Below are 24,460 nucleotides of genomic sequence, written 5' to 3'. Positions count from 1 at the left end.
GGACAGTACGAGTTTGCATTTCTTGTGATTGACTATTTAATTTTAATTTTTAGCTGCTGGCACAGCACTCCCAACTGTGGCCTTTTCTTTAGGCTTTCCTCTGAGGCTCATTTGCATTTACAGTGATTTACTGAACAATACTATTTTTTGCTCGAGAAGGACTTCTCTGGTTTAATACGGGGGTCTGCCGACATTAAGCAGCATGCGCAGATCTCGCTACTGATTACCTAATTCCTCCCTAAATCAAACGCAAGGGGGCATATATTAGCTTGCAGATACTCGTGCTCACGGGAAGCCCGACGTGCGGGATCCGCAGGGGCGGTGTTTATTAGAGTTTACTTCAAAACTGCCAGGCTAAATGATGGTCATATAAAATGCTATCTCGCAGGGAGGGAAAATATTTCTGTTTCTTGCTTTTTCGGAACTCAGCGATCGCTATCATAGGCGAAAACCAAGATGTGTAGTTTATGGTATGCAATAAATATATCGAGGAAGCCAGATAATAGTGAGCAGATGTCTGTTCAGAGTTTGATAGTGCTAGTAGCCAACTCGAGAAGACGAATCAGAACTTTTTTCCAAGACGAGCTGTGACGTAAGTCTGAAAAAAACGGTGGTATAGGTGTCCATGTCTATGTATTTCTATAGTATCAATTGCATGTGATTCGCAATAATATTCCTCGCATACACAGGTGTTAGCTACCTGCTTATAGTGTAAGTTAATGTCAGAACTAGACCCACGATGGTTCAGAATTACTGTGCATTTGCGGGGGCGCTGACAAGGCGCAGAAGGCGCCCTATGACGCAGAGATCTCCAAACTGCATACTGCAGAACATAGTTTGTGTAAAACCGCTGGCAATGCATGCAAAATTATTGAAATATTAGATCTAAACAATTTAAACTATAGAAAGACATATTTTTATTTTTTTTATTTTTTTTATTAAACATTTTATTAAGCTTTTCTTCAGTTTACACATCACCAATTACATTGAAGTATAGTTGATCAGGTATACATTTGTGTGGTCATGAACTTCTCATTGCATTGTATTTACCACAATCTTGATTATCAGAGTCTTTACGTATACAGTTTGGGTCCTCAAGTATCCCAAAGAGGATGTGACCGTTCCCCCATGGCTGTTCCCACCGCCCCATCGGTCCTTATGCCGTTCGTTTCTCAGTTTTTGACATCATCAGTGAAAGAGCAGACCCACTCCCCTCCCTCCAAGAACAACACCAATCCAACACAATCGCAATATGCTGCGTCCTTCACCCCCTCATGGACTTGCTTCTGGGTCCGACAGTTCTGGCGGGGGATCACATATCTGTCCTCGGTGTTCGTTCCACTTTCCCCAGATCTTGGACCATTTCTTGGGGCAACCCCTATGTACATATACAGCCCTTTCAGCAACCATAGCTGTGTCCATGTCGTTTTCACATTGTGTTCGCGAGGGTACCATTCCAGAACCTCACTTTCTAGCGATGTTGCGCTTCGCCAGCCCGAGGCCTAGTGTAGCCCACGTTTGCAATCCTCGGTTCATATCAGTCGGCGACCACATATTTAAAACCACTTGGATGCTAAGGCAGTTCCATATTTTTGTACTTCTTCTCCATTGAAATGAATGGCAACTCCATGACGAGTTACCCTTGTCATTAGCATCCAAGTGGTTAACAAACAACATCTAGGTTCTCTCTGCAGTTCCACCCCAGATGCCTCGGAGATTTCTGACAGGACTTGGTCCCAGTATCTCTGTATCCTTGGACAGTCCCATACGATGTGAAAAAAATGTGCCAGGGGAGCCACATCCGCGCATGCAATTCGGATCTGGGGTGCGGCCCAATTTATGTAAAAGTGTACGGGAATAGTATATTCTGTGTACTATTTTCAGTTGGACTAGCTTAAGCCGTGATGCTATGGAGGCCTCTCTGGCCGATGCTAGGGCATGTAGCCAGTCTTCGTCCTTAATGTCTCCCAGTTCTACCTCCCATTTGCTACAGAGAACTACCGTAGGATCCGGGAGATTGTTGATCAATTTCTGGTATGTAAGTGATATTGCTTTCTTGTCTATTTGGTCCGTGAGGAGTCTGTCCTCTAGGGGGGACGATTCTGCGAACGTTGTACCTGTCGGGATGGCGCTCTGCAATGCGTTTTTGATTTGCATGTATCTATATCTCTCTGTGTCTGCCATCCCGTATTGTTCCTGAAGGGCGGGGAATGAGATAACCGCACCCCTTTTCCACAAATCACCTATCCTAGAAATGCCAATAAGGTCCCATTGGCGGAAACCCTTAGTGTACGCCAGGGTACCGAGACGGCGTGCGTCCCAAAGCAGTGTGGCTAGTGTGAGCACTCCCTCCCAACCCAGGGCCCTCTGCGCTGCATGCCATATTTTAACCGTGTGGGCTGTCGGGCCTGTAAGTGTGTGGCGTCTTTTGTTGGAATAGAGCGCCTTTAGTAGTTGATCTGGGGGCAGTATTGTCCTGTCAAGGCGGAAGGCTCGGTCCTGTTGTGGGGCATGTATCCACCGGTTCACTGCCATCAATTGTGCCGCCCAGTAGTATAGTTTAGTATTGGGTAGGGCGATTCCCCCATCATACCAAGAGCGGGTCAGTTCGGCGTGTGATATTCGATGAGGGTTTCCGTCCCATAGGAGAGTAGAAACTTCTGCGTCTATTGATTTGAAATAAGTGAGAGGGACCGGGAATGGTGTGTTCTGTAAGATATATAGGAATCTAGGGAGTGCCAGCATCTTAAAGAGCGCTGCCCTCCCCAGCAGTGTCAGTGGCAGAGATCGCCAATGGGAGACATCCGCTTTCAGCCTCAGTAGAGGTTTCATCAAGTTTTCTTCCATAAAACCCGATTCCTGAGGTGTAATGTAAACTCCCAGGTATTTGAAACCTCTGGTGACCGTTTGCACTGCGCAGTCTGGGGGCAGTACGGGTGGGCCACCCAGTAGGACATACAGTAGTGATTTTGTCCAATTAATGGTGTAACCCAACACCTCACCGTAGGAGTCGAGTATGTCCATCAGGACAGCCAGGGATGCGGAAGGGGATGTCAGGTAGATTAATACATCGTCCGCATACAAAGAGATGCGGTCCTCCCATCCCGTCTCCCAGGTTATTCCCCTGATTTGAGTGTCAAGACGGATTTTCACCGCTAGCGGTTCCAAGATTAGTGCAAAAAGGAGTGGGGAGAGTGGGCATCCCTGTCTCGTTCCACGCCCTAATGTTATTATACGTGATGTATGGCCATTTGCAACCACTTGTGCCTGGGGGGCAGTGTAGAGGAGTCTGATCCATCCACAGAACCTTGGACCAAACCCCAGTTTCCTAAGCACAGCAAACAGGAATGGCCACTCCACAAGGTCAAAGGCCATCGTCGCATCTAGGGAGAGAACGGCCACATCCTCCCGCAGCAGTGGGATACGGTGCATGACCCCATGAATACGCCTCAGGTTAAGGGATGTGTTTCTACCCGGCATAAATCCCGATTGGTCCTGGTGTACTAATGTCGTGAGGTGGGGCTGTAGTCGGAGGGCTAGGAGCTTCGCTAGGACCTTCGCATCTACGTTCATCAGGGAGATTGGTCTATAGGAGGACGGTCGGTCAGGCGGTTTGCCCGGTTTGTGCACTGAGATAATGGTAGCTAGTCTTTGGTCTGTTGTAAGTGTACCCTTTTCCAAACAATCATTATACATGGCAAGCATGTGTGGAGTGAGCTGTTGAGATAGTGCTTTATAAAGTTTAACTGGTAGCCCGTTCGGACCTAGGGCCTTTCCCGTGTGCAGTGCTGCTAGGGCCTTCCCCAATTCCTCACCTGTTAAGTCATCCTCAAGTGCCTGTGCATCCTCTGAAGCTAGTGTGGTCATGGGTATGTCTTGGAGGAATGCCATGCCGTCCTCCTCCGTCACCCCACTACGCGCGGTGTATACAGTTTCATAGTAGGTGGCTAGTACTTCCACTATGCGTGCGGGAGATGTCGTGTGTGTGCCGTCTGGGAGTTCCATCGTCGCAATCCACCGATTTGCCCTGTCCTTACGCTCAAGCCACGCAAGCATTTTCCCTGTTTTATCCCCCAGTTCGTATACTCTATGCAGTGTGTCGGTTAGTCTTGTTTTGGTCACAGCTTCTGCGTATGCCCTGTATTCTTGTGTCGCCAGTGCAAGGGTGTGTGCTGTATCGTCTGTGGTGTCTAACGCATGTGCCCTTTCTGCGGTGTGTAGAGCTGTTTCTAAGGACTCGATGGTTGCCCTTTGTTCTCTCTTGTGGCTAGTAATAGAGGAGATGGCTTGCCCTCTAACCACCGTCTTGTATGCCTCCCAGAGGATGGAGGGGGAGTCCACCGAGTCCGTGTTTTCGTCAAAATAGTGAGTGGTGGAGGTTGCAATGGCCTTCAAAATCGGTCTATTTTTTAGATATCCCGGATAGATCGGGAATATTCTCTGCCGCCTAGAGGGTTGCGTCGTGTAGCTGAGTTGTATCGGGGAGTGGTCCGATATCCCTCGGGGGAGGTGCTCTATGACTGACACCTTCTCCGGAGGGACCGTTAGAGTCAACATGTAGTCTATCCTGGAGAGACTATTGTGTGCTCCCGAGTGAAAGGTGTATTGGCGGTCATAGGGATGTTTCAGTCTCCACATGTCTACCAGTCCCAGGGCTTCTATGAAGTCTTTAAATAGGAGATGGGGTCTAGTGGGTTCACGCGGAGGATATCGGTCAATCGCTGTGTCTAGGACTGCATTGAAATCCCATGATTAGTTCTCCCTCTGGAAGTTCGAGCAGTAGCTTCACCAGGTCCTGGAGAGATTCTTGGTGTAGTGCTGGGGGGATATATATCGATAGTATATTGTAAGGTTTGCCCTCCCATTGACCATTAATTGCTGCGAAACGCCCCCTGTCGTCAGTCCAAGAGTGTTTGATGAGGAAAGGAGCGCTTTTCTGAGCGAGAATGCCCACCCCGCGGGAGCCGGAGGAGAACTCTGCATGTGCGACCATCTTAAAGCCCCAACGATTAAGCGCTTTGCATGCAGTCCCTACTAAGTGTGTTTCCTGCAGCAGAGCCAGGGTGGGCGCTTTCCTCTTCAAATATTGTAAGACCAGCCCCCGTTTAATTTTATGACCCAGTCCGTTTACATTCCACGAGATAATCGTCAGTAGGGGGGATACTAATGGTTGTGATTGTGGGTCTATTGCCAAAGTGTCCGGATCAGCCATACTCTCCAGCAAGGAAGCATATCTGTTCCATCTGGGCATCAGCCGGGCCGAGGCCCAGTCGTCGTCCATGATAAGAGAACCTCCTGAGGCCTGCAGTGGTGTATAGACCTGTCGTGGCCAGGTCGTACCAACCATGAGCGGTCGTACCTGTGCATTAACTGCAGTCTGGTCTGTGTGTCTGTGTGTGTGGCGTGGAACCCCTGTGTATATGGTGTGTGCTCAGGAAAAGCTAAACCTTTGAGGAACAAGCAACAAAAACTATAAAAAAATAAACTCAAAACGTAGTTAACCCCAACCCCCCACCCAGCCTCCCTGCCCGGCGGACAATAAACCTTCCACCACCCCAACTGAGCAGAGTGCTTGTAGTCCCAACTATTGAAAATTGTTCTTGGGGGTGAGACTTCTGTGTCCTCTGTCGAGCCCCCCCCTCCGGGAGCGACCATGCAGTGCCATGCGTAACTAGATGTCCTACCTGCATGGAGCTTTATGTGCGTGACCAGCGTCTTACCATCTACAGCCAGTCGCAGTCAATGGCTCGCTGTCCCACCTCCTCCTCGCTTGTCTGGGAAGTCTTATCTTCGGTCGGGAGGAGTGGGCAAAGTCGTGTTGAAAAGCAGCGGCTCCAAGGGATGTGTCTTTGCTGCAGCATCTATTGTCCATCGTCTTGTCCTTGTTCCGCTTCGTCCTGCATCCGTGGGCTTCTATTCTCATGATTTCGCTGTTTGTCGCGGTTCCTAGGCCCCTTTGCCGGCCTCCATCCCTCCAGCCACTCTTGGGTTGCCTGCGGCGTGTCAAAGAACCATGTTTTACCTTCAGCCTCTACACACAATTTCGCCGGAAAGATCATAGAGTACTTAAGTTCTCGGGCACGTAGTTCTTTCTTCACCTCTGTGTAGCCGAGTCAGGATAGAGGTGGATCACTGCATTCTCAATTTTGATCGGTGGTTTTGTGTGAGCTGCTTGTAAAATTGCGTCACGGTCCCTGAAGTTGAAGATGCGGGCCAGTATGGGGCGAGGTGGGGCCCCGGGTTTTGGCTGGCCCCCAGGCACGCGGTGGGCGCGTTCCACTGAAAAATAGTTCAACAGACCTTTGAGTTGCAGCTGTTTATAGATGAGGTCCTCCACGTAAAGGTCCAGGGCCGGGCCGCGTACCGATTCCGGCACACCAATCAGGCGTATATTATTGCGTCTCGAGCGGCCTTCTTGATCATTCAGCTTCGCCCGGAGCACGAGGTTGTCATCTTCTAGCTTCTGGACTCTCCGCTGTAGATCGGACGTGTCCCCCACAAGGTCGGTAGTCGTTTTTTCGACCTCCAGTACGCGGTCTGACATTTTGGCAAAATCAGCTCTGATCAGTGATACCTCTGTGGAGATCGTACCCATTGAGGCTTGCATTGTTTTCAGGGCCGCCATGACGTCATGCAGGGTAATTCTCTCCGTGGCATTTGTGTCCCCAGCGGGGTGTGGTGGTGTTCGGGTTGGGTCCCCTTTGCCGTGTCAGGTGGGTCCTTCGGGTAGGCGAATTTGTCCAGTTTTGAGGTCTGTTGGCCTCTGGTCCCCCTGCCACTCATCGCGGATGGTGCAGCGTTTAAGTTGGCTGGTGTTGTGTTCCTTGCCACCCTCCAAGTGAGTTACTCCTTCTTTAATAGCCTGGAGCACCGCGTGGGATGGATGTGGGTCGCGGTAAGGAGTTGTTTAGAGTTCGAAAGAGGCTTCAGTGGCGGGCAGTGCGTGGCAATAATGGGCCCTCGGCCCGGATCGGGTTGCTTTGCGCCGCTGGTGGCTGGTGTGCGGGAGAAGGAGCCAGTGGTTAGGTCCCGTCATCCGTTTAGCGGTGCTTTTTTGCCCTTCCCTCAGTCGCGGTCTCTCACAGCCCCTGGTGTCGCTGATAGCGCATAGCAGGCCTCATTGGCGTGGAGATGGCGGCAATATTTGGCCGAGTATAGTAGCAGGCAGCAAGTCAGTTAATAATGGGACCCTCACGGTAGGCCAGCGCTAGGCGTCAGTTCCATCCGCCATCGAGGACCCCCACCCCCTCTCCGGTACTCACAGGCGTTTTCAGGCTATAAGTAGTTTCTCGCGCTTAGGAGGCTCAGCCCGATATGTTCCTGGAGTCAGCAGATTATTACAGGCGCTTTTGTCCCTTCCAGACCCTTCGCAAGGGGGGGGGGACGTATGTCGCTACGCCGGTTTCGCGCTCCAGTCCTCGGATCAGGCCATGGTGTCCCTCCCGGTGTTGCACGTCGGTCGACGTGGATGGCAGCCGAGTGCGGATTCCCTCGTGTGTTGCAGGCAGGAGGGGCGCCTCCTCTGGGTTGTTGCTGGGATGCAGGAGACGGCGCCTGCCACAGTGTCGGTGCGCCGCCGGGGTCACTCCGTACTCGAGTCCCCGGTTCCAATCTCCGGATAGGCCTCAGTATTGCACACGGCATATCTCCGCGAGGGAAGCTCGTCGGAAGTTGCAGAAAACAGCCGGGCGCACCGAATCGTCAGACGCTTCTGGTCGTGTCGGTCAGGCAGTGCCAAGAGTGCGGATTATTAGGCGGATTTCGAGAGGGAGGCTCGTTACTCACAGAGCTCGCTTAGTGTGCGGCCATCTTGGCTGTTGGCTAGCCACGCCCCTAGAAAGACATAATTGATAGCACATGCTACAAGAAAGGCGTGCAATGGTGAAACATAAAATATATATTGTAACTATAGCTATAGATAGGCCTTACAATTATATCACATAATAGTTATACGTAGACGGATGAAAGAAAAAAAGGCAAAGGAACAGGGATATTAGGAGTGAAGAGGAATGCAAAAATGGATAACCATCCAAACAGACATGTTTGACTGTGTTGTCATTCTTTCGTTCCCATCATCGTCCACACTAATAAGGCAGAGACTGGGCCGTTAATTTTTCCAAAAGTCCTGTATAAGAAAGTGCAACCAAACAACTGGTAAAGGATAATAAAATCTTCAGGAACCTTACTTAAACAAGCAATGGGGGGCTTAGGGTGGGATCTATGCACTAGCCATTTTACTTCACCCTTTGAATGTCTTTTGAAGAAGGAGGTGGGGCTGGTAGTAGAGAATTAGGTTCTCCCGACCGTCGATGCAGAGTCACCCCAGATTTGTGCATTCTAATGCATTCCTTTGTTGAATCCATTTTTGGTGGCTTATATGACTCTGTGCACGTATTTCCTTCTAACCAGTGGTAAAGTGCTTGTACCCTCTCCCATAAGCCTGATAAATGGGGACTACACTTGATTAGTACACTTATTTTACTTGTAAGTCATTAGTAAATGGTACCAAATATACCCACAAGCTGTACATTAGTTTATGAAAGTTTGCTGCAGTACTGCTTGTGCCACCACTAAAGTAACTTTTTAATAGAGGTCTCAGCATGCAGTCTGCAGTCCAGTGTAAAACTGCAATTTCGTCCCATCAAAGTAAACCTTTCCACAATCTTAAACCTTCCTTTTTAATACTTATAAGTCATCCCTAAGGTAGGCCCTAAAGATCATAAGACAGATGCTTGGTATTTTAAAAGTAGGACATTTCTGTTTATGTTTTACATGTCCGGATAGTGAAAAACACCTAAAAGAGTTTTTCCCTGCTTTAAGGTTATCTCTCCCATAGACTAACACTGGGTTACCTTATTACGCTCAATACGTGATTACTTCAGTTTGGGACCAGATAGAAAAATTGTGTTTACACTCAAATGAACTGTATTTAGATTTTGGGCTAATATTCTGAAAATATCAATTTTAGAATGTTGATATATTTCTGCCTAAGCCAAATATGCCTTTTTTGCCAGTGATCTGGGTCACATGACTGTGAATGGCTTTCACGTGGTGTTTTGCATTTCCTTCAAGACATGTGGACAAAAGGGCCTTGAGTGTGCGATAGGGTATTCACCACCTGAAATGAATATTCTGGGGGCGTTGTACCCAGCCTTCCTGAGCTTCAAAGGGTAGTACTTCTTAGGGATACCTGCCCAGCCACTGAAAAATCCTGCTTACACCTATGCCTGCCTGCCTGCCTAGACAAATCAAAAACCAACAGGCTGGCACGGGGGACAAAAGGTGCCACTTCAGAACCCTTTCATCAGAACACTCCTAGACCTGTGGAAGATTCAGAAGAAGGCCTACCCCGCAGTCTGAAGGAGGAAGATTGGACATATTTGCCTTGAACCCATGCTCCCCAGAAGTGACTCCAAGGGTCAGTTGGCTGACCTTCTGTGCAGGCTACAGAGATACAACAAGCGTCTGAAGCCTAGCTACAACTGTCCAGCCGATGAGCACCACTTGAACCTGTCTGAGCCCTGCTCTTGGCCTCTACTGTAGTGAATTATGAACCCACGAGGTGCCCTCCAGGTCCTCGAACCTTGGCTGACATCAGAGAGTGCGCCTCCTAAAGAAAAGCTGCAGATGGATGTTTTGGGTTACCCGGCTATTTTTTTACACTGAGAATCGACCGCCTGCAACGACCACCAATGTGTGGCTCCAGCTCGACCTGCTCTTAACACCAACAGTGGCTATCAGCAACAACCGACCAGTGCAAGGATCCAGCAAGACCTGCACTTTACTCCGACACAGACAGTCCACGTCGAAAGTCAATGCAAAGCACGAGTGACCACCATGTTTTTGCGTCTGCATTGCCTGGCCTGCTCCTTGCACTGACAAAAACTCAAACTTGTAATGTTCCACCAGTCCAAATTGACCAAATAACTGCGAGTGGTGCTTTGTGCTTTTCGGCTCTATTTTCACCTACAGTTTTAAACACTCATACCTCTGGTTCGACTGATTGGATGTTTTTGCTTTTGGTGCGTTTTATTTATTAATATTTACTTTATTTTTCTAAATTGGTTTGGGATATTTCTTGTGATTTTTTTCACTTTATTACTACATGAGTGCAGCATAAATACTTTACACATTGCCTCTACACATTGGGCCAGATTCACAAAGGCAATCTGAGGCAAAAGTCAAACTTTAAGACTCTTGGTATTCACAGAGGTAATTTACGAGTCATATCTTTACATCCGCATCAAGCCAGAATCTCTGGCTTGGGCCATACTCTCTGCACCCGGGCCGCACTCTCCTCCTTGGGCCGTACTCTCTGGTTTGGGCCGGATGAAGTGTAATCAATGGGCTAAAACACAATTTTTTTAAAAAGGAACATCATGAATGTGTGATAAATGTTAGAGGAGATCATGAATATCAGTTTGGGCAGGAAAAAGGGTGTGACTGGAAACTACATCTTATTTATTTAAAGATTTTCCCCAACAGAGACAATCAAAACATTTTGAGTTCCACAATTATACACAATTCGACCACAGCGTGACATTTCATATCATACTGTAACCCGGAATACATACATAGTAGAATAGGAGAAATACCACAAGTATAGCATTACTGAAAGGTGGTGGACTCTAGGTCAGTTTGCGAGCCCACTGACGTCTGGTCTAATAGGTACAACTTGAAGGACTGCCAAATACCAAGAGGGCGGGAGGCAGGTGGTTGCAACTGGGCAGACAATTCTGAGTTGGTGTTACAATAAGTCATGCTATACAACCATCCCTTTACAGTAGGGAAGTGTTTGCTACCCCAAAAATGGCAACCTCTCTTTTGGCCAACAATAGTGCGAGGGCACGAAAACCCCAACAGGATTTGGGGAGATCTCCAACATATCCCAGTAGGGCCAAGAGGGGAGAAGGAGGGAGGGGTCGGTACAGCATTGAAGATATTGCCTCAAAAACTTTACCCCAACACAGGGCAACCTTAGTACAGGACCATGCCATATGCGGAAAATATGCCATGGGGGTCTTACAGCGAGGACAAGCATGAGGCCTTGAGGAGTCCATACAGTGGAGCATGCTTGGTGTAACATATGCTCGCAGAAGGAGTTTAAAATGTAACAATAGTACCATTGGGTGTCCGATAGGGACTTGCCCGGATCGCACTCCCACATCTGTCGCAGTTTCAAGTCTCTAGGTGGGAGAAGTGCGATAGCGGCTTTAGACATTTTAGACATTAAGTGATCACCTTTGATATCCTTAATGAAGAGAGACAATGGAGGGAATTCAGGCGGCTCCACAGGTTAAGGGAGAAGTACAATTATGTGACTGTGTTTGCCTGTCATAATTTGGTGGAGCTTAACTGCAACTCACCAAAAGCTCACATAATGAATGTTCATTGCTTGAGGGAAACATGAAAGATTGAAGGGTAAAAGAAAGAAAAATGGTACATGAGTAAAAGGGTGGGTGGATGAAAGGGTGCGTAGATCAGTAAAGGGATGGATTAGTGAGAGGATGGTTGGAAGGAAGGGTGTATATTGAATAAAAGGATTGGACATTTTGGTGGAAAAACTGGATGAGTAAAGCTTAATCATGATGACTATGGGTGATTTACAATGAAAACATGAATGGATGTTTGGATTGCTTGGATGAATAAGCAAAACAGCTCTTCTCATAGAGAGGGACATTCTGCTCATCTACTCTGCTTACTTTGTTTATGTAGCTTATCAAATCTATGGTTCAAAGTGGAGGTCATTTAAGAAAATGTTTTTTTTACTCCCTTGTCACACTGTATTTGTTAAGTGAGCCAGATGTATCCTACCCATCATTCATCACCCCACCACCCCGTTATTGGAATTTCACCACTTATGACCGAAGTGCAGTATGGTGAAATCTGTGACTGCAGTGTTGGCTTTGCAATGTGCTTCAGTCAATGGGGCATATACAAAGTTTCCAACGCATTGCAAACTGAACACACTAGGTGTGTTTCCCTTTGCCCACTTAATCACCTCTTAGTACTCCACTCCTTGATTTTTTCCTAAGTTCTTCTGTACCAGTCTACCAAAAAATGGGAAAATCCAGTCTTGGCATGTGCCACATTTGATTTTATAACCATGTGAAGTGAAGTCCAGAATATAAATATTTCATGACTTCCCATAACAGATTTATTTTACACCAGTTAATATTTTTCCCTTTCGAGTATGTTGACTAGTACAGTGACTGAATAAATCAAAGATGACAAATCAATGATCAGTATGTTGACCCCTCTATTCTATATCAAAAGCTCTACCCTGAATGAATGAATGAATGAAATGGCATTTTTAACGCGCAACTATGCCCAGTGGGCGTCAAGGCGCCTAACGCAAACAACTAGCTGACGGCAGTCAGAAACAGGAGCTTACTGATATGCTTTAGTGAAAAACCAAGTTTTCAACGCTTTCCTGAAGAGATCAAGTGAAGGCAGTAATTTGATCTCCAGGGGAAGTGTATTCCAGATCTGGGGTGCCAGGATGGAAAAGGCCTTACTCCCCCATCTAGCCTTCTTAGCTCGCGGAACAACCAGTTGGTTTAGCTCTAGCGAGCGTAAACATCTGCTCGGAACATACCTGGTGAGCAGAGATCCAAGGGCATCAGCTGGGCCTGCCATCAGAGCACTATATGTGAGGCAGAGAAGTTTGAACAGGACTCTGGAAGGAACAGGGAGCCAGTGGAGATTCTTCCTAGCCAAGGTCATAGAGGACAGCCAAGGCAGGGCCAGAACAAAACGCGCCGCCGCATTTTGTACAACCTGCAGGCGCTGCAGAAGGCCCTTGTTGGCCCCGGCGTAAAGTGAATTACAATAGTCGAGCCTTGAGCCAACAAGAGCGATCACAACCTGCTTCCGTGCCTGAGGGGAAAGATAGTGGACAATTCTTTTCAAAGTCCTAATGACACCCCAGCAGGTGGCCACCGTCCTATTGACCTGGAGTTCCATGGAGAGCCGAGTGTCAAAGATGACGCCTAGGTTCCTAGCAGATTGTGTGGGAGTGGGGCAGATGCCTAAAGATGAAGGCCACCACTCACCCGACCACATGCCCTGGTCTTTGCCAAAGACCAGGACCTCTGTCTTGTCACCATTCAGCTTTAGTGAGTTGAGAATCATCCACTCTGCAACAAGTTGCATGCAGGATCTAAAGCTTGACGCGGTGACATTAACAGAGTGGGTCAGGGACACCATAATCTGCGTGTCGTCGGCATACGACACTACCTCCATCCCCTGAGATCTTACTAGTCTTGCAAGGGGGGCCACGTAGACATTGAACAGGGTCGGACTCAATGCCGACCCTTGTGGCACCCCGCATTGCAGAGACTTGACAGGGGAGAGGTACTCTCCTAGCATTACACGCTGCTCTCGTTGGTGAAGAAAGGAGCTCAGGAGACTGAGGGCCGGTCCTGCTACCCCTGCCTCCCTTAACCTAGATGTTAAAGTATCGGGAGACAGGGTATAGAATGCAGCTGTAAGATCCAGCAGTACAAGCACGGTGGTTTGCCCCAGATCTACTTTCCTGCGAATATTATCCGTGACTTTGGTCAAAGCAGATTCCGTGCTATGTAACTTTCTAAAGCCATGCTGGGACCCATCCAAAAACCCTGAAGCATCAAGGAAATTGGAAAGATGATAATTCAAGTGGGCCTCCAGCATCTTAGCAGGGGCCGTCAAGAGGGATATTGGCCTGAAGTTCTTCAATATGCCGGGATCCAGGGAGGGCTTTTTGAGAAGAGGCTTTACAATAGCTCTCTTCCATGCCACCGGGAAAATACCATGTTCCATGGCTCCATTCATTATTTCCAACATCGGAGGAAGAATGATGTCCCTACGGTCCTTTAGTATTTTCAAAGGAACCGGGTCCAGCGGAGAAGCTGATTTCGTTTTGTCGAGGAGGAGATTGAGTCCCTCCAGGGAGAGCGCAGGGAAATGGTTAAGGACCTGAGGAGTATCCGCATCCCAAGATTCCAGAAGTTTGACTCGAGAGGAGTCCTCCTCACTCAGAGAAACCCTCTGTGATTGTAGAGCTAGATAGATATCATCTATTTTATTATAGAAGAAATCTGAGATGTTGTTACATAGCTCCTGTGATGCAACCACGGGATCAGGTGCCTGGAGAGAGCATAGAGAGTCCACGATCTTAAAGAGCTCTTTAGATGACGTGAGAGCACAGGTCAGGTTGGTAAAGTGATCCTGTTTTTCCTTAATCACTCTGCTCTTATATTCTCGTAACATGACCTTGTAGGCTTCTCTATCTTTAGGGTCCCAGGATTTGCGCCATCCCCGTTCCTTTTTTCTGCATTTTTGTCTGAGAAGCCTCAGTGCCTCAGTAAACCAAGGAGCTGTTGGCTTCTGTCGCGCTACAAATTTAAGAGAGGGGGGGGCTAGCTCATCTACGGCTTCGGTAATAGAGTCGATGAGTTCTTGTGCCACCTCATCCACCATCCGCTGAGATGTGATATTAGTATTTTGAATAAAAGGGGCGAGAGCCTCATTTGTAAGATTCCTGAAGTTTCTTTTGAAACATTTCTTGTTGGTACCCAGATTACCTTCAAGACAGGGAATGTCTAAGGACAGGGGAACTGCTAAATGATCAGACCAAATTATCGGCACAGGCGTGCCGACAGTTAGTCTAGAATCATTAGAAAATATCCCATCGAGGGTATGACCAGCCTTGTGAGTCGGATGAAGAACCCTTTGGACAAAGTCACATGCCTCCAGGGAATTAACCAGGGAGGATGTGTCTTTCGAAGCCCTATCCTCTAGATGAAAATTCATATCACCGAGAATAGTAAAGTGAGAACTACCAAAGTAGGGTTCCAGAATTCTAAAAAGCTCGGAGCAGAAATTGGTTCTGGAGCCTGGAGGTCTGTATACGAGGATTCCAGTGAAGGAACTCGACGGGGCACACACAATACTAAAATATAGGGCCTCAAATGGATCGGTGGAAACCGATAGAGATTTTACAGTGCAAGAGAGTGTGGACTTAAAAAGGATAGCCAATCCACCACCTCTACAACGCACTCTATCCAACCTCTGAAACGCGTATCCTTCCGGTATAGCCAGAAGAAGGTCGTGGCCAGAGGAGTCCGAGGCCCATGTCTCGGTGACAAAGACCCAGTCCGGCTGCCTCATGCTAACAAAGTCATGAAAATCTATCCCATGTTTGATCAGAGACCGTGCATTAATCAGAAAGCCCTGTTTGGGTTGACCGATAGGTCGACCAGGGAGAGGGAGAGCAGGACTCCTAGTAGCCTGTGTAGAAAAGTCAATAGATGTTTTACATGAGGGGCATGACCGCGCCTGATGTAGAACCTCCGGGAGGAGCCGATGATGGCAAAGATTCACAGGGGGTCTAAGAGACAGCAAGACACGAAACAGATCGACCTTGGAAGATGGAGCGAACAAGTCGGGAGTCTCAGGGTCCAGCCCGTCCTGCAATGCGTCCTCAGCGCGGACGGGCGCAGACGGGCTGAACTCTGGCGTAACTCCGGCGTCAGTCTGGCGTCCCCGCTGCGCGTGACCGCTGCGCATCAGCATGACTCACTTATGTACCCGCCTAGCGTCCAACTGACAACTAAAGCGTCAAGCCTACCTGTTCGCGCAGAAAAGCGGCACCATCTACTTCCAAGATGGCACTACTGCGAGGAGCTACGCAGGGAAGCGGACCCGCCCAACAGCGGTGTGTTTCCCAGAAGTTAAAATGCAAGTGAGGGCCAGGCGCAGTTAAAAGCAGGGAATAATAACAGAAAACGGAAAGATAATGAAAAACGAGGTAAGCTTTAAAAACAAGCAGCAGCTCGAATCCTGAAGCGCACAGAGCGCAGGCACAGGTCAAATGTCAGCTAGAAAGGAAGAGCTAATGATTTTCCGCACTTATGTACCCGCCTAGCGTCCAACTGACAACTAAAGCGTCAAGCCTACCTGTTCGCGCAGAAAAGCGGCACCATCTACTTCCAAGATGGCACTACTGCGAGGAGCTACGCAGGGAAGCGGACCCGCCCAACAGCGGTGTGTTTCCCAGAAGTTAAAATGCAAGTGAGGGCCAGGCACAGTTAAAAGCAGGGAATAATAACAGAAACGGAAAGAAAATGAAAAACGAGGTAAGCTTTAAAAACAAGCAGCAGCTCGAATCCTGGAGCGCACAGAGCGCAGGCACAGGTCAAATGTCAGCTAGACCCTAACTGCCTAATCCCTCTACCCTTCTCTGCAGTAGAGTTAATTCAAGTTTTGTTTCCTTACTTACTGCCCAGCAAATGAAGTTGTTGGAAATAATATGTGGCGGTGGGCGAGGCCAGTGAGTAAAGTGGGAGTAAGTGGATGATTTGATATCAAGTTTGACGTACGGGATATACTGTGATGAACGTGTCAAACAAAATCTATATAGCCCGTTCCTTTCACTGTAGGGCAGTGCAGCATTCATTTTCATGTTTACTTACGGCAGAAAGGATAATATCCATATTTTATACATGAGGTGTGTGACAAGTATCTTATTTATTATTCATCTGCCTACCTGGAGCCAGGGTAGAGAGAGAAAGACATTTGGAGAAGATCGGCTTTATACATTTTAGACATTAAGTGATCACCTTTGATATCCTTAATGAAGAGAGACAACGGAGGGAATTCAGGCGGCTCCACAGCTTTAGGGGGGAGTACAATTATGTGACTGTGTTTGCCTGTCATAATTTTGTGGAGCGTAACTTAATAACTGATCTATTTTTTATCTTCTTCATGTATTACATGGGCACCCAAGGGCAAAAAGGGCAAAAAGAGGGATGTTGTAGAGGGTCCGGGAGCAGCTAGTCAGCAGGAGACGCAGACCACCAGTGCCTCTGTAATGGGTTCTGCTAACCCCAGTAATTCCTATTATTTATTATAATTATTTTCCTAATGTTGAGTTTTATGATTGTTGGGGGCTTAGGGTAGAATCTTGGGGTATTGGAATGTTGGTGCTGGGTTCCAGGATGGGAGGTGCTGCCTGGTGGCTGGAGTTGCTGGTGAGGAATAAAGTTGCTCTGACACCTTTACCTGCCATCTTCCAGCTGCATGGTGACGAGGACAGGATAGGATCCAACTTGTGCGAAGCACAATGGATAACATTTTTGTTTAATTCTTGTTATCTCTGTATTATCTTTTTTATTTCCTTATATTACATGTTTTTCTTTATTGGTAGATGACTTTTTCCTGTCTCTAGTTCACCTATCTTCAGCGTTGTTAGTAATCTTTCCCTCTCTCCTATATATCTTGTGGTATTGTAGAGTAGGACTAAGAATAACACATTTTTGGTACTCTACAGTCTTCCATGACGATTGAAGGCCCAAGTAAGCTAGTATTATAAATAATATTCACCATGTATGTTTGTTGAGAAGGCTTTCTTATTCCTGCTCATTCTCTAACAGTTGAGTTCACAAGAGGGTGGCCATGGTCATGAACCACTTCTCACCAATGTTGTGTGCTGTGTCATTCATTTATACAGTATACCAGCAGTTTTGGTTGCATTTACCAACCAACACCATATGTCTTTCATTCACCATTATTCTACCCATGGCTTGCCTAACATTATGAACCAACCAAATGCCCAGAGTTATACTTTTGTTAGAAGATGCTGCAGTGCTAACCAAATTGTAGTGCTGTAATGCAGGTATATTTTTTGATTATAAAAATTAAGGGGTGGTGTATCTGGCATCTAAAATATGTATGATGTTTTATTCTATCCACACAGATCACCTGTGAGGTTATCTTCAGTACTGCTGCAGGAGGAGAGCAAACACAAGGAGAGGATGGCCAGAGCACTGAAACTTTTCAGACACTCGCCCCCTGTCACAGATCTGGGCAGAATTCATCATTCTTCTTTAGCTCACTTTGCCAACCCAGTTCAGACCCAGCCATGTGAAAATCATTCTTCTCCCTGTTACTTATGGGAACAGTCCAGACGGAACTGCCAAGCCAGGACTTCCCTGGACCGAAAACCAGCATCCTGATATCGATTTAGCAGTCACACCCCTCATTAGCCAGGCTAGCTTAAATCCAGTGGCAAAGTGAGCAAGAGACCCACATTTGGGCATACCCTGCCAACTTAGGGCAAGGATGAGGGTCAGTTGGAGGTGGAGAAGTGGCGGCAGGGACGGGCACTGGTAAGTCACATGCTTTCTTATTGACTATTACTATTATACTTAGTAGCTAGTACCAGGGTGTTGTCAACTCATGACTGTGAACTCCAGCTGCGGCAGTGGTTGTGTTATTTTGGCCTCTTCTATCTGCAACTCACCAAAAGCTCACATAATAAATGTTCATTGCTTGAGGGAAACATGAAAGATTGAAGGGTAAAAGAAAGAAAAATTGTACATGAGTAAAAGGGTGGGTGGATGAAAGGGTACGTAGATCAGTAAAGGGATGGATTAGTGAGAGGATGGTTGAAAGGAAGGGTGTATATTGAATAAAACGATTGGACATTTTGGTGGAAAAACTGGATGAGTAAAGCTTAATCATGATGACTATGGGTGATTTACAATGAAAAGATGAATGGATGTTTGGATTGCTTGGATGAATAAGCAAAACAGCTCTTCTCATAGAGAGGGGCATGCTGCTCATCTACTCTGCTTACTTTGTTTATGTAGGTTATCAAATCTATGGTTCAAAGTGAAGGTCATTTAAGAAAATGTTTTTTCTACTCCCTTGTCTCACTGTATTTGTTAAGTGAGCCAGATGTATCCTACCCATCATTCATCACCCCATCACCCCGCTATTGGCATTTCACCACTTATGACCGAAGTGCAGTATGGTGCAATTTGTGACTGCAGTGTTGGCTTTGCAATGTGCTTCAGTCAATGGGGCATATACAAAGTTTCCAACGCATTGCAAACTGAACACACTAGGTGTGTTTCCTTTGCCCACTTAATCACCTCTTAGTACTCCACTCCTTGATTTTTTCCTAAGTTCTTCTGTACCAGTCTACCAAAAAATGGGAAAATCCAGTCTTGGCATGTGCCACATTTGATTTTATAACCATGTGAAGATAAGTCCAGAATATATATATTTCATGATTTCCCATAACAGATTTATTTCACACCAGTTAAGATGTTTCCCTTTCGAGTATGTTGACTAGTACAGTGACTGAATAAATCAAAGATGACAAATCAATGATCAGTATGTTGACCCCTCTATTCTATATCAAAAGCTCTACCCTAACTGCCTAATCCCTCTACCCTTCTCTGCAGTAGAGTTAATTCAAGTTTTGTTTCCTTACTTACTGCCCAGCAAATGAAGTTGTTGGAAATAATATGTGGCGGTGGGTGAGGCCAGTGAGTAAAGTGGGAGTAAGTGGATGATTTGATGTCAAGTGTGACGTACGGGATATACTGTGATGAACGTGTCAAACAAAATCTATATAGCCTATTCCTTTCACTTCAGGGCAGTGCAGCATTCATTTTCATGTTTACTTACGGCAGAAAGGATAATATCCATATTTTATGCATGAGGTGTGTGACATAGTATCCTATTTATTATTCATCTGCCTACCTGGAGCCAAGTTAGAGAGAGAAAGACATTTGGAGAAGATAAGGGTCATTGGATTTAAGAATAGATAATTGTCAACTACAGCTTCTCCAGCTGCAGACTGTAGAAAAATACCTGGTGTTGTGACTAGCAATGTGTATGGCTCGGTTATTTTAGCACAACACACAACTTGTACTCCATAGTGCATAATGCCTTGCATATTAATGAGAGGTAGTTTATTTTTCCACTTAAAGTTTCTGTTTAGTTACTTAAATGAAATCGCACTACTATTTTTTAATCCAGTGTTATTCTGTCTAATACTTTTCTGCCACATCAGTGCTTTTTATGCAAGCCATTTGTGGGTAAAGCATGCAATTGGCCCTGTGACACTCCCAATCATAATCAAACCAAATTACAATGGCCCTAGTGGACCAGTAATGTACTGCTACTGTACCACCCACTAATTACAATCATTGTTTGCACAGAGCATTGTTTACAATTTGTCTTTTTTCTTTTTTTCTATATAGCTACTACTGCTGGTCCACCTGTAGACCCAACAATCAGGAGATAGTTGCCCGTCTTTGGCGACAGAGGCTGGAGTGAATCCCGCACAAATACCGGTGGCTGGTGGTCCTGGAGGAAGAGGCAGAAATAGCTGCCTCTCAGTCTCTGCCGGACCCCATTTTAGCTGGTACCCCTCAGCCTCCAGCCTCAAAGCCAACACCTCACCAGTGCTATCACCCCTCTCACACTGCCAACAGCAAACAATTGCTGTGGCTTATCTTGCAGTGGCTGGACAGCATAGAGGGCCGCTACACTACAATAAAGTAGAGCTTGGACCAGCCCCAGACCCTATTACAGAATGCAATATTTTAACCCTTTTTACATTTTTTTGTTTTGGTGGGAGGGACTTGTTGTGGGCCGAGAGGGTGGGAAGGGAGTTGGGATTGGGTTTTATTCTTTGGACATTTCTGATTTTGTGACATTGGGGCTTGGGCCAGTTTGTTTAGAGAGAGGGGCGGGCATGTTGTTTGGGTTTTCTTGTGTAAAATAAAGGGGAAGCTATATTTCTAAAAATGCATTCCTGTCATAATTTGTTTTACTTATACTTTGCACTTCTGCCTTCAGTTATTGCACAGCCTGTTTATGTGCTTATAATATTGTACCACTTGGTTATAGAGTTATACCTCTCTTACTACATTGACTATTAGAGGGATGCCATGATCTAAATTGTCTACAACTACATAGATAAACGATTACTTGTAGTGGCAGTTAGTTAGTTACTTGCTAACTTAATTAATTCACTTCACTCCATAGTTGTCTTACCTGAATATAGATTGAAGCAGTAACAGGAAAAGCATCACAACTTCATAAGTGAGGTCCCTTTTACAGTCAGATGAGCTTCAACTGTAGGATTCATGGGAAGGATTATCCATCGCAGGCAACTGAATGGAATTAAAAACACTGAGTTAGTGGGTTATATCAAAGCTTTACAAAGAAGTTACATCACCTTCACTGCAGGTGTTCAGATGGGGGAATGTAATTCCCAAAATTCCACTGGGACCTGACATGGCAGCAATGAATATGTACACTGCTTCCTTGTGAGCTCCCATGGGGAAGGGAGGTTAGAAGAGAGAGAGAGAGAGAGAGAGAGAGAGAGAGAGAGAGAGAGAGAGAGAGAAAGAAAAAGAATACTGGTTCCAATATTTGAAGTCTGCACACCAGTACCGCCGGCCTCTGAACAACTTGTAAAGCCTTGGCTCAGAAATCTGGATCACCGCAGTGCTGGAATCATGGTTCTGCAAAGAGAATATCAATTAGATCAATTGTGTGGTGTAAATGACGGGAGACAACCTTTACAACGCAACTTTTACTACGCAGTGCCATTACGACGCAACCTTTACAACGCAAACCATTACAACGCATTGCGCTGGGGGGCGCTCTAGGATAGAGAATAGGTTTAATTTACTATCCAACACCTTCCCTACTATCCACGGGGACTGGAGTTGGAATAGTAAATTAAACTATTCACTATCCGGCGCCCCAAAGCACTATGCGTTGTAAAAGTTGCGTCGTAATGGCATGCGTTGTGAAAGCATGCGTTGTGATGTCATACATCCGTAAATGACTAAACATAAATGATTGCTTCAACTCTCTCTTATACAAGGTTATTTTCCCCTGTGTGAGTTTCCAACACTTATGTATCCATAACACAGTGTGGGCGGAGATTGCTGGCAACAAAGATGGCCACTTAATCAGTCAGCTCTGTATTGCCATCGCACAATGCTACAACTATCCTGCATCTGCATAGTCTAAAAGACCTGATTTGAGCTTCTGCCTGCTCCGGAGTGTGGTGGGAGCGTTGTGAGACGATTTGAGCCCCTGAGCTCACTTGTCTTGGTGCTGACTGCTGCTGCCTGCTGAGCCTCCGAGTTTGGGCCTCGATCCCCGGACTAGTGTGGGAGGCAAGCGGAGTCCCGAGCTTCACTGGTTGATTTGCTTCTAGGCAACCCAGACAGAGAGACAGAGTCGGTAGCGGCTGTGAGGCACACCGCTGCCGGAAAAGTGACGAGCCTGCGGAGCACTGTGGACTGCAGTGAAGCAAGAACAAGAGTGAACAAAGCCCGGGAGACCTGTCGGGCGGGACCGGCAGTGGTGTAGGGCCCGGTTCTGTGCTAAGTGGGGGCTCTCCCCCTGTGCGGGACCACGGAGGACGTTCTGACCTGCTATGGTGCTTTGAGGAGACCCGCGGTCAGGTCAAAAAGAATGAAGAGCTACCCCCAAACACGGTGAGTGCGGACATGGAACTGCGACCCTGGTGGTGAAGCGGCTGGTGAGGTCGGCCATTTTGAGGCCTGCTGAAGAGGCAGACCCACCACTGACTATGGAGGCATTTGCAGCAACATTGGGAAACGGTCACCTTTTGGCAAAATTGATATTGGGGGATTGCGGCGCACTGCACACGCCCCCACCCTGGCTGGCACAGGTGGCGTGTCGCTGTACATCGACAATCAGAGGTGATTGGCGATCGTTGTGGCGATTGGAGCGGTGACCTGGGGACAGTGACACCAGCACGCAAAGAACAGAGCGAGAATGGTCCTGAACAAGTGAGCACACGATGAGGCTGGTGTAGACAAAGCAGCCTGTTGCTTGCACTCAGTGAGGCTGGCTTTGGGCAACTGCTGGTCCTGCTGGGAGCAAGTACAGGGCAATATCTGTTGCAGCGGTATTTGCTGGAATGAATAAAAGAAGGTGCAGCTACCTGTGGTTGTATGTTGGGAGTGGCCCCCGTGTTCTCGATCTGCCTCTGGCACTCCATGACTAGCCCAGGTGTCTGTGAGGGGGAAGACAGAGTGTTGCTTGGTCTGCTCTCTGGTCATGGTGGCAAACAACAGTAAACCAGCGATGGTACCCATTCGGTAGGCCGCTGCATTCCTGGCACGCTCTGGTCAGTTAACCAGCAGGTGGCAGTTTGTTGATGCGGTGGGAACAATTTGGAGTAGGTTGACTGACAGTGGATACCCTGCGTGTTGGTGTCTGAACGTAGGTCATTTGTAACAGTTGTGGTCCAGCCACGATGGATAGAGTAGACAAGACTCAGCCCAAAGTTACCTTCAATCAAAGGAAATCCAAAATGAGGGAGAATGCCTCAGAAGAAGGAGACAACGCACAGGAACAGGCCCAAGAGGAGGCTGATGGAGACATCTGTACCATGCTTGCTGCAATGGAGAAGGGTTTGCAGAACAGCCTATCTATTCTGGGGAATAAGTTAACCCTGGGCATAATACTAAGATACGCTAACGGACCAAAACTGTGCTTAATCACGTAGCGTCGCAGTCAAATCAACAACATCCTCAGATGCTTTGAAAAAGCAATTTTTCATCTTAAAAGCATATAACCAATTCACAAAGGTGAACTTTTACAGTGACAACATTAGGTAATGAGAGAGCTGATGATTTTGGGGTCCCCCTAACCTAGAGGAGGACCAAGCAGATGCCTTGAACACAAAGAGCATAAATATAAAAGCACATTTTGTTGAACTTCAGTGGTGGTCCCATTCTGTTAGGACCACCCCAAGCACAGTTATTGGCAAAAAAACAATCCCAGCCAAAGGCCCTGCAAAGCACGAGATTAGCAGTGGGCAGTGAATATTATAGTATCCAATATCAAAATAATTCTACAAAGAGCTGCAGTTCTCCTAGTCGTTACTAGATGTCCCTCACGAGTCAAATGCAAAACCATTGAAACCCTTTCATCAAGCATTTGCATTTGACTCTTGAGGGACATCTAGTAACCACCAGTTGAACTGCAGCTCTTTGTAGAATTATTTTGTTATTGGATACTATATAATATTCACTGCCCACTGCTAATCTCATTACATAATGCTTTGCAGGGCCTTTGATTGGGAATGTTTTTTTGCAAACTGTGCTTGGGATGGTCCTAAGAGGATGGGACCACCACCAAATCGTTCAATAAGATGTGCTTTTTTGTTTTCAAGGCATCTGTTTGGTACTCCCCCTAGGTTAGGGAGGATCCCACAATCATCACCTCTCTCACTGCTTGCTAATTTTTCAGTTTCACTTTTCTGAAAGTACTATATGCACTTTAGCTTATAAAGATAGAGATACTTATTTTATCATAACTGGCACTGTGTAGGATGCTATTTGCAATTATTTTGCAATTTTTTCACAGTGCAGACAAGTACACAGTGTCATCAGCTAAGCTAGGCAGACTCCGTGTACTACATGAAGTTCAAAGTATACTACATGAAGCTACGTGTAGTGCTGCTACGCAAACTTCACCCAGGCCTAGAATAAATTAGACTCCCTCTCCCACAGGATGGATAGAATGTCCGAACGACTAGACAAACAGGCTGAAAGGTTGGACATGACGGAGGGCAGGGTGACAGACGTTGAGGAAGCACAGACGACAATGGACACTGAACCCA

The sequence above is a fragment of the Lissotriton helveticus genome, chromosome 1_1, assembly GCF_964261635.1.
Source record: "Lissotriton helveticus chromosome 1_1, aLisHel1.1, whole genome shotgun sequence".
NCBI classification, from domain to species: domain Eukaryota; kingdom Metazoa; phylum Chordata; class Amphibia; order Caudata; family Salamandridae; genus Lissotriton; species Lissotriton helveticus.
Note: the sequence above shows the minus strand (reverse complement) of the source record.